This window comes from Adiantum capillus-veneris, chromosome 11 (assembly GCF_014529385.1).
Source record: "Adiantum capillus-veneris isolate H3 chromosome 11, ASM1452938v2, whole genome shotgun sequence".
In the NCBI taxonomy this organism is placed as follows: domain Eukaryota; kingdom Viridiplantae; phylum Streptophyta; class Polypodiopsida; order Polypodiales; family Pteridaceae; genus Adiantum; species Adiantum capillus-veneris.
The window spans coordinates 87,130,990-87,141,281 of record NC_140941.1 but is presented as its reverse complement, the minus strand read 5'-3'; positions in this window follow the sequence as shown (position 1 = coordinate 87,141,281).

The following is a 10,292-nucleotide window of genomic DNA, read 5'->3' as shown; positions in this document are numbered from 1 at the left end:
CAATCTCTACTTACTTTCGGTCAAAAACTCTGCCCGAGTACATATCTGAGAGGACCCCACTGGGATTTTCTCTAAGACAATAGGATAGAACAAGAGACATCTTTCCATGAGACCACGAATTGGTTAGATTGGTGACTAAACCACAATGATTAAGACCATATCAAGTGGCTGAATGTGTCAAGACAAAGTACAGAGGGTCAGGGGATCCATATGCTCCTATCTCACTCTTCAAACAAGTGTTGAGAGCTGAACAGATTGCACATTTCTATACTTATTATGAGGGATTTAGATTGGCATTAGAAGGAACAGCCTTGAGTTGGTTCCAATTGCTAAATAGAGATGATTTTCCCAACATAACTCAACTCTTGCAAGATTTCACGGAGGAGTTCTCAAAAAGGAGAATCAGACATAACATAGTGTCCCAAATCTACACTTTCAAACAAAAAAAGAACGAGAGAGTGAAGGAAAATTTGTGTCACTTCAAATAGTACATAGACAGATGTCTTGTGAGAGAGCTACCGTGAGATGAGAGATTATCAGTTCTCTTCATAGAGGGCTTGAGGAATGAAAATCTCAAAAAGGACCTACATTTGAACGGATCCACGACATTTGAGCAAGTCACTAGAGAAGCTCTATATCTAGTTGACAATTGTAAGGCCTATGGGGAGGTGACTGAAGATATAGAAAACACTAGTAGTGCCTCATCTCCAAAGAGCGAATCAACAACAAAGGAAGATTTTCAAACTCCTTGGGAACCAATCATTGATCAAGTGGTCGAGAGGGTAATTAGAAGAATGAACCAAGGCTAAAAATAAAACTTGAATGTACAACAACCTCAATTAAGGAGATGTCATACTTGTGGAGGGGATCACCCCACTCCATGGTGTAGCACTTAGCCAAAGCCACAATGTGTGCTAGGGCAACAACCACCTCTTTTGAATGATGGTACCGTAGTAGTTAACTACACTCAGCCAACACATGTACCACAACCTACAAGAAATCAATACTCCATGGATCTCATGTTCATAGCCAATCAAGAGTATGGTTCAAAGAACATTATTACCAAGCAAGAACAACCATTAGGTGGATCACCAGCTATGAAACAAGAAGGTCCATGCTATGAGTGTGGAGGTGATCATTGGGCACGAAGTTGTCCAAACAAGGGTCCACAAATAGAGTTATTTGTATTCTGTGATGGTTGTGGGAGAGACCATCTACGCCAACAATGTACTAATAATCCAAACTACAAAGGAAAAGAAACAATGAATGTTGTAGGCGTGATGCCTTCTTCAAGCGGATCCGAGATAGAACCCACCATTCCTTAAACATGATGACTCAAGCTTTAGCTCAAGAAGCTGCCAAAAATGCAATCATTGAGGAGGAAGACACATTGCCTGTTCAAACAGAAATAAAAAACTTATCGGTGAGAATAGGAAGAAAATCATGGAAAGCCAAAAGGGACAAAATGAAAGCAAAGAGGCTGAAGGAGAAAATAACTTTAGAAACTGAATTGATTGAACAAAAGAACAGCTTAGACAAGAGAAAGAAAGCAAGAAGATTGCAAAGGGACCTAAAGAGTCAATGACTAACGCGGGAGGTTTAATCTTGGTTGACAAAGTCTTTGAACCCTTAGATGCAATTTTAAAGGCCTATGAAGCTAACCTAAAACCCAATCAAACCCAAGAGGATAGATGGCAAATATATCCTCATCCAAGGTATGAAAAAGAGAGGTTGCAAATGTAGCTCATCCAGGCGGCCCAAGCTCTTATGGAACCAGTTGCAGATGCTCCAAAAATGGAGGTGCTAATTCGCAAAAAATGTAGGAATTGGAAAGTCATGGTATTGTAAACACAAATCAGGAAAAGCAAGGAGTTGAGACACCTCATTGAGTATTGGTTTGCATGTAGAGTTTTTGTGTTTGCTTGTTAAGGTTCACTTCTTGAGATTGACGATGATAGCCGTTTTTTCGGCTCTCTGTAATTGCAATAGTGAGTTATCTCACCCTATCAAATCACTCAAACACTGTGGTTACCCTCACCCTTTCAAGGGTAGGTGGAATGCATACATGCACTATGGAGGGCTCACTCTTAGAGGTATTCAAAAGAATCATCCAAAGAAGGACCCCACAAGGACCTTGTGGAGTGGAAAAAAAACGGTCGGTTTTGCTGAATTTTTAAAGTTCACTTGCTCTCCGAATTTGAAAAGGTGATACAAACAAAAGTTGTAGCTCGTGGGTTGAACTTTTGCCTCAAATGTTTTCATATTTTTTTGAGCTACGAGCTGTGAGCTATGATTTTATTAGTGGACCCCAGTTTTCCCATGCTATGCAGCCACACTCTCTCTTCCACTTTATCATTTTCCTCTTTCACACACACACTTCTCCACTCATCATCCCCACCTCTCTCACCACTCCTCTCTGCACCCTACTCACCTTCTCCTCAACCTTGAAGAATAAGAGAAACCATGGTGAACTCATACCTCCCACACACAATTCCATTCCAAAATTGACCACCTAGTCTCATTTTTCCTCCTCCAAATTACCCATATCTATCAAAAAAACCACAAAATTCAGCCTCTTCTCTTAAAAGACAGCATCATGGTGGTTGATTACTCAGCTTCAATTACCTTGTCTCTCAAGGAAGGTCAAGAGTGGAGAAAAAATGTACCGTCAAAGCTAGTGGACCGTCAACAAGCGTAAATATTGGCCCTACTCAAGACACTTGGAGTTATAAAGGAACAGGCTCTACTTAAGGAGTTATAAAGGATTGGAGTCATTGGGCTCCCATCATTGGCTACATTTTGGAGGGTGAGTTTCCACCACACTTCACAAAAGCTCAGAAGAGGAGACTCATGAAGAAGGCAAGCATGTATCTCTTCCTAGAAGGCTCCCTCTATCAAAGAGGGAAGGATAAAGTGTGCAGAAGAGTACCAACTATCGCGGAAATTCCAGCCATTCTAAAAGGTTTACATGAAGAGACATGTGGTGGTCATTTTTCCCAAGAATTAACTGTGAAGAAGATTTTGCTTGCGGGGTATGTTTGGCCAAGTCTGCATGTGGATGTCCAACATTGGTGTAAAAGTTGTCACAATTGCCAGATAAATGGGAATAGAAGATTGATTTATGGTCCAAGGCAAATCGTGCTTGCAAATGGACCCTTTGAAAAGTGGGGCATTGATACTATGGGTCCTCTGCCTAGGACAAAAAATGGTAAACTCTACATTCTAGTGGCTGTAGACTATATGACTAGGTGGGTGGAAGCACAAAGTGTGGCAAAGGTAAATGAGAGGACAGTGAGCAAAGTCGTCTACACTCACATTTGTTGTAGATTTGGCACACCTTTGGATATTGTTTCTGATAATGGTCCAGGGTTTAGAAAGGGATTTCTCACAGAAGTCTGTGAAGAACTTCGCATTCTACATTGTCACAGTACACCCTACTATCCCCAATCAAATGGTTTGGTAGAAAAAGCTAATGGTGTCATTGTAGGCATCATTAGAAAGATGGTGAAAAACAAGACAAAGTTGTGGGATGACTTCTTGGATGGTGCCTTGTGGGCGTATCGAACCACATATAGGGAAGCCACGGAGTTCACACCATTTCACTTGGTCTATGGTCAAGAGGCTTTACAGCCAATTGAACTAAACATTCCAACAATGCGACTTCATGGCAAATCAGCACAAGATGATCAAGAAGCATGCATGGATCGACTTCTTACCTTAGCTGAGCTTGAGTGGAAAAGAGAAGCAGCATACGAGTGCTATAAGAGGAAAGCCACACAGACAAAGGAGAAGCTTGACAAGAAACTGAAGGACAAAGGCATCAATGAAGGAGATCTTGTGCTAAGGTATGACAATAGACTCGATAATCGTTTTGATGCCAAATTTGAAACAAGATGGTAGGGGCCATACATAGTCAAGAAGGCTTTCAATTCAAGTTACTATCAACTTATGGACTTGAATGGGAAAGAGCACTCCAGGAAGGTAAACGGCTATCGCTTGAAGCCTTACTTGAGTCGCCTTCTACCAAAGGATCTACCAAAGCAAAAGGAAACTATCCCATGTAAGTATTGTTCCATGAAGCATGAGTGTAACACAAACCAAAATTCCAAGGGCCAAACAATGAAGATCTTGTCAAGGACTCTGAAGCACTCTCTTTGGAAAAGATTCTTTATGATGGTACATGAATATACCATCATCCTGGGGGAGGGCTAATGATAGCCGTTTTTTCGGCTCTCTGTAATTGCCATAGTGAGTTATCTCACCCTATCAAATCACTCAAACACTGTGGTTACCCTCACCCTTTCACTGTATATAGGTGCGTGTGAGTTAGGGGACTTTTCCCATATTTCCTTACTGAAATAAAAAACCCTCAATTAGCTAGTCATTGGGCTAGTTGAGCCAAAAAAATAAAAAATATAAGTATATTATGGCCCATGCGTATGTAAATATTTCTTTGTATATAGGGCCTAAATAAAAGATTTTTTTATAATTATTTTGGTATTTATTTAAATATTTCTACCTAGGTGTGTGTTATTTATGCTCTGTACATTGCCTCACCATTACCACAATTTTTCTTACCATTTTTCATACTCTTTATTCCATATAGAAATATTTTCATGTAAGCTTCTCTTATATTTGGTGTAACTCCACCCCAACAAAAATCCAAAAAAACTAGTTTTATTTATGTGTATATTTTTTCACTATTGTGATTTTTCCCTTCCTACATCTATTTTGTTTTTTTTCTAAAAAATTAGAACACCAAAAATATTTATCTTTTTATGGTAGCCTCATAATGAGAGAGATTTCTTTTGACCCTTTTATATTTTTTCCACTTAAATTATTTATATTTGACATGTACATATTTTTTAGACCCCTCAATATTTGATTTTCTTAGTTGTACTATTCACTTATATCATGATCTCAACAATATCTTCAATTATAGACCTACCAAATAAGGTCAAGGGTAGGTGGCATGCATACATGCACTATGGAGGGCTCACTCTTGGAGGTATTCAAAAGAATCATCCAAAGAAGGACCCCACAAGGACCTTGTGCAGTGGAAGCAAAACGGTCCGTTTTGCTGAATTTTTAAAGTTCACTTGCTCTCCGAATTTGAAAAGGTGATACAAACAAAAGTTGTAGCTCGTGGGCTGAACTTTTGCCTCAAATGTTTTCATATTTTTTTGAGCTACGAGCTGTGAGCTATGATTTTATTAGTGGACCCCAGTTTTCCCATGCTATGCAGCCACACTCTCTCTTCCACTTTATCATTTTCCTCTTTCACACACACTTCTCCACTCATCATCCCCACCTCTCTCACCACTCCTCTCTGCACCCTACTCACCTTCTCCTCAACCTTGAAGAATAAGAGAAACCATGGTGAACTCATAACTCCCACACACAATTCCATTCCAAAATTGACCACCTAGTCTCATTTATCCTCCTTCAAATTACCCATATCTATCAAAAAAACCTCAAAATTCAGCCTCTTCTCTTAAAAGACAGCATCATGGTGGTTGATTACTCAGCTTCAATTACCTTGTCTCTCAAGGAAGGTCAAGAGTGGAGAAAAAATGTACCGTCAAAGCTAGTGGACCGTCAACAAGCGTCAAAATTGGCTCTACTCAAGACACTTGGAGCATCAACCTTGTAAGAAATCCACCTTTTCTTACCTCTTAAGAGTTTTTCTTCCTTATTTGTATCCTACATGGATACTCCCATTGTAAATATCCAATTCCATTTGTAAATTAATACTAACTCTACTAACACTAACCCACTATGAAAAGTCCTATCACCTCCATTTCTCTCCTCTCTCTTTCCCCACCAACTTCTTGATAATTCCAAGCAAAAGAAATTAGATAAATTGCTGAAAATCTAACCCAACCATGGTTAGAGGAGTAACCCTAGCCTTCAAAATTGCTATAAAAGGAGGGTGTAGCTAGCACAAAAAGGGGGGAGAAGTAAGAGCACTATGCTATAGCTTGAGAAGCCAAGCTCAACCTCTTGAGAAGGAGCTCTTGAGTGGAATCTCATTGGCATTAGGCATATGTATGTGTTGTATTAGGGGTGATTAGCAAGGGAACTCTATGCCATTGTAAGAGAGAGTGATCATTAAATTGAGAGTAGGAAATCTATCATTTATCCTACTAGAGTAAGCCCCAACATTTGCTAAATCAAGGAGGGTGAATTTGGACTAAGCATGGATACCTTGTCTCCCTTCCAACGTGAAGTCATGGACAATAATGATGTGTAAGTGTCTTGGTGTTTATTTAAGTTCTTGATAGCTTGTCTCCGGGTATTGTTATCAATTTAGCCATAAATCCCACATGCTGTAAGAGGGCGACAGGGTGGAGAGGACTCCCCTGGCCTTAAGACAGTGATTGGGGTGGCTTTTTTCTTGTGATGTGTTGTGGTGTAATTTACTCAGGCTATGTTGAACAAATACTAATCTCACTTTGATTGGTCATGACAGATTTGTAAGAAGGCATTAGTGCAACAAGCACCCCCTTCCCCCTTCTCTCTCTTTCTTACATATATATATTTATGTTTGCTTGATCATTAACGATACACTTCAAAGCAGCCCGAGCACCATCTCTCTCTCTCTCTCTCTCTCTCTCTCTCTCTCTCTCTCTCTCTCTCTCTCTCTCTCTCTCTCTCTCTCTCTCTCGTGTTTTAGTGTGTGAGAGTGTTACATTGGTGTTAGGGTTAGTGTAAATTCCTTGCTTGTTTGTGGGTTGCTGTAACGATTCTCCTCTTTTGCGTCCTAGTTCGCTCTTAAACTAGGTGGTGCCCCTTGTGTAGTTGGGATTTGGCTGGGGGTTTGTTGTTTTGGTTTGTGTTGTGTTGTGCCCCAGCCCCATTGAGCAGCACGGGAGCCTTGAAGTGTGTCTAGAGGTTGCTCTTCTTGTTGCCCGCCCCGGACCGCTTCAACGATATCAAAGAGTCTCCGTGCCCCATCCGAGTTACTTCTCTGAGTATTGACATTATGTTAGTACCAAAAAGCTATGATGTAGACGTTCGTCACGGTGACCTGCTAACATAGAGTACTGGAATCGGCCGCACTTCTGATGATCACACAAGATGAGGTTGTCAAAAACCATGGGCACAAGATGATATCCCTGCCATTGATGAGACAAGAGGCTCTATTATGGAAAAAGAAGATGCTGCCAAGTTTAGAGCCAGACCACAAGGGGGATTCCAAAGATGTCCCTGCAAAATAGAAAATCAAGTACAGATAATCCTCGACAACCAGCCCCTCTCTGGAGAAAGAAATGGTTAGAGAAGTGCTTGAAAGATGAGACATAATACAGAAATGTGCCGCGGCATCTCAATGTTGACCTAGACTATTGTGCTATCAACCAAACACAATCATGGGATAGCTTCTACTCATGGAAACACAAAAGGTCGACATTACTGATTTACCTCATGCTCTCAAAGACAGTAGGGAAATTTCCTCCATCATAAAAGTATATGATCAACGATTCTATGAGGAGTTTTCAATCAAATGAAGGATGTCCCTGACCTAACCTGTCAAATTCTAGTGAAGGTTTCTAAGATGATCATTACTTGCATCACAACATTTGAAGACATCGAAGCAATAGAGCATCCTTGTCTTAGAGCAAAGTAGAGGGATATGCCGGAATCTAGAGATAGAGATTCCAAGCTGGAGTGTCACATTGGGGTTGTATGCTCGTATCAATGTTCTGCCCTCTCACTACATTGCAAACATTTGAAGACGCGTTCATGTCCGAGTTCTTTGAAGTTGATTCATCTATTTTCAATCCCATGAATAAGAATCTACCTGCTCAACACATTTCCTTTTAGAGAACATTAAGTAAAAACCCTTGTAGAGATTTGGCAGCAAAGGTGGAAATTGAAGCTAGAAAAAAAAAGTTCAAGCAACTCACTCATACACTTGAGAAGCAAGCACTGGACTACTAAAGAAAGCTAGATCAACTCAATCCATAATTGCCAAAGCAAAGCGGACCCACTCAAAAGCAGACAAAGAGATTTTTCACGAGGACGTGCAAAGACTAGGAAGGGGGGAATGTTGACGGTCAAAAGCCAGAGGGCACCCTTTGAGTCAACCCCTTTTTCCACGAGTTCAAAATTTTGATATATCTTCATTATTTTTTTGAAAAGCCTTGTAACTAATTGTTGTCTATGATTATAGATGGGCAAGCTCTGAGATGCTAAGTTGTAAAGTCTTCAAAAATTCCAAGTCTTGTAAAGTCGGACATTGGCCAAGAGAACCCTAGGTATAAAGCCTATTTTGTAAAGTGGGAAAATGACACCTTATCACTATCAAGTTTCAAAGTACTGAGCGTATGAATGAGAGTGACTACACTCTTGCAACTTGTAATCATCATATCTTCAGCTCTGGTAATGAAATTTCAATTCTAAAACTTGCATTGTGTTCCTTGTTCAATGCTCTGTCATTCAAGTACATTCATTGTTGATTTTGTTGTGATTTGTGACTATGTGTTAGTAGGCTAAATCTACTGGTTTGAGAGCCTTAATAACTGTTTTTTGACATTTCAACCATGGGAGAGTGTTCCTAGACCCAAGGGTGACCTTTTTGGTATGGTTTGTTGCAGTTTCTAGGACTTTGATAATGATGAATCGTGATTTTGGTACCTCCCTAAAATGCGACTAAACTCTGTAGGTCAGTGCCCCTAAGTGTCTTGGACATCATCCTATAGTTTTGTAGCATTTGGATTCCATTTGAGTGCCAAAACAGGTTGATGACTGACAGTGACATAGGACATAGGTAGATTGCCAGAACTGAGAGTGATAGATTTTCATGTTCTAGAGATAGTGTTATTCCATTGGCTCACTTCTTGAGGGTGACACCCTCAACGAGTCTCCGTGCCCCACCCGAGTCGCTTCACCGAGTATTGAAATTATGTTAGTGCTAGATAGCTATGCTATAGACATTCGTCGTGGCAACCTGCTAACAATTTCCCTAGATTCCAATGAGAGATCCTATAGCCATAGGACTACCATGGTGCCCATACCCTTGAATGGCCTAAATGCTCTATGAGAGATTTTACATTCACACCTAGACCACCCTCTTGCCCTAGGGCCATATGTTTCTCTTTATTCTAATGAGACATCATATGGCCCTAGGGCCATAAGGTGCCAATGTATAAGCTCAAGGGGCATAGGTTTCCCTCTATTGTAATGAGAGATCCTATGGACCTTGGGAAATAGGCATGGTGCCCATGTAGGTGACCTTAAATGGCCTAAATGCTCTTTTAGAGCTTTTATATTGACGCCTAGGCCACTGTTGGTGGATTGCCATGATCACACAAAATAGCATAGAGAGAACTCAAACCACCATATATATGTCAATTCGAGGACATAGCCGACCCGATTAGTGCGTGGAAAAATTGAATGAAAAGTCTAACAAAAATTGCATTGAAGAGAAAGGTGTCACTCTCAAGCCAAGAAGCAACTAAAGGAAAAATACCTTAAGTCTCCCATGCGGTCTATCTTTGACTGTAATGGTCATAGAGGTGTCAAATGAACTCCAACTGACATGAAACTTGAGATTAGGGGTCTCTAGGCTATAGGAAATAGGTTTCCAACAACAAAACTTGCAAAAGTCACCGTTGAGTAGGTGAGAAACCGCAATTGTTTACACCTATTACCTTCACCAAAAATGACAAATGAGGGGTTGTTTGGACCTCCTAAGGCTTACTTACCTCTGTCCATCCTTGATTTCACTTAAAGCACCATTTACAACTCAAAACAAGCAAATAAACACACTAGGAAACCTAGAGCTAAAACTGCTCATTGTGTCTCACACACACACACACACACACACACACACACTGAAACATAGCTAGCACATTGAGCATGTACACAATTTCAAGAGTATGAGGGAGAAACATAAGAGATTTTTGCAGACCCTTCCGAATTGGTGTGATTGAGTTCCTTGCTTCAACACTAGCCCCTCCTGGCTTCTTGTCATCGTTGACAAGACTTCACTCTTTGAGCTGGGGCTTTCTTTGATTCTATTCGTCTACTTATAGTTGGAAGGCCAACATCATTTGGTGCATGTAATTGTCATCCTGTGGTTTTTAGATTCTGGTAAAAGGGTTTTCTCATTCATGGAGGATGTAGGACACAAATCTGAGCCGAATATCCTTGGAAATTGGCATGAAAATAGCTGTGGAATCCATTTTGAATTATCCTATAGAGAAAACCTCCTTGAATGTCTACATGTAGTGGCTTGGCAGGAACATAATTCTAGAAAAGAGGCCATAGATTACCTTCATCTTGGAGGT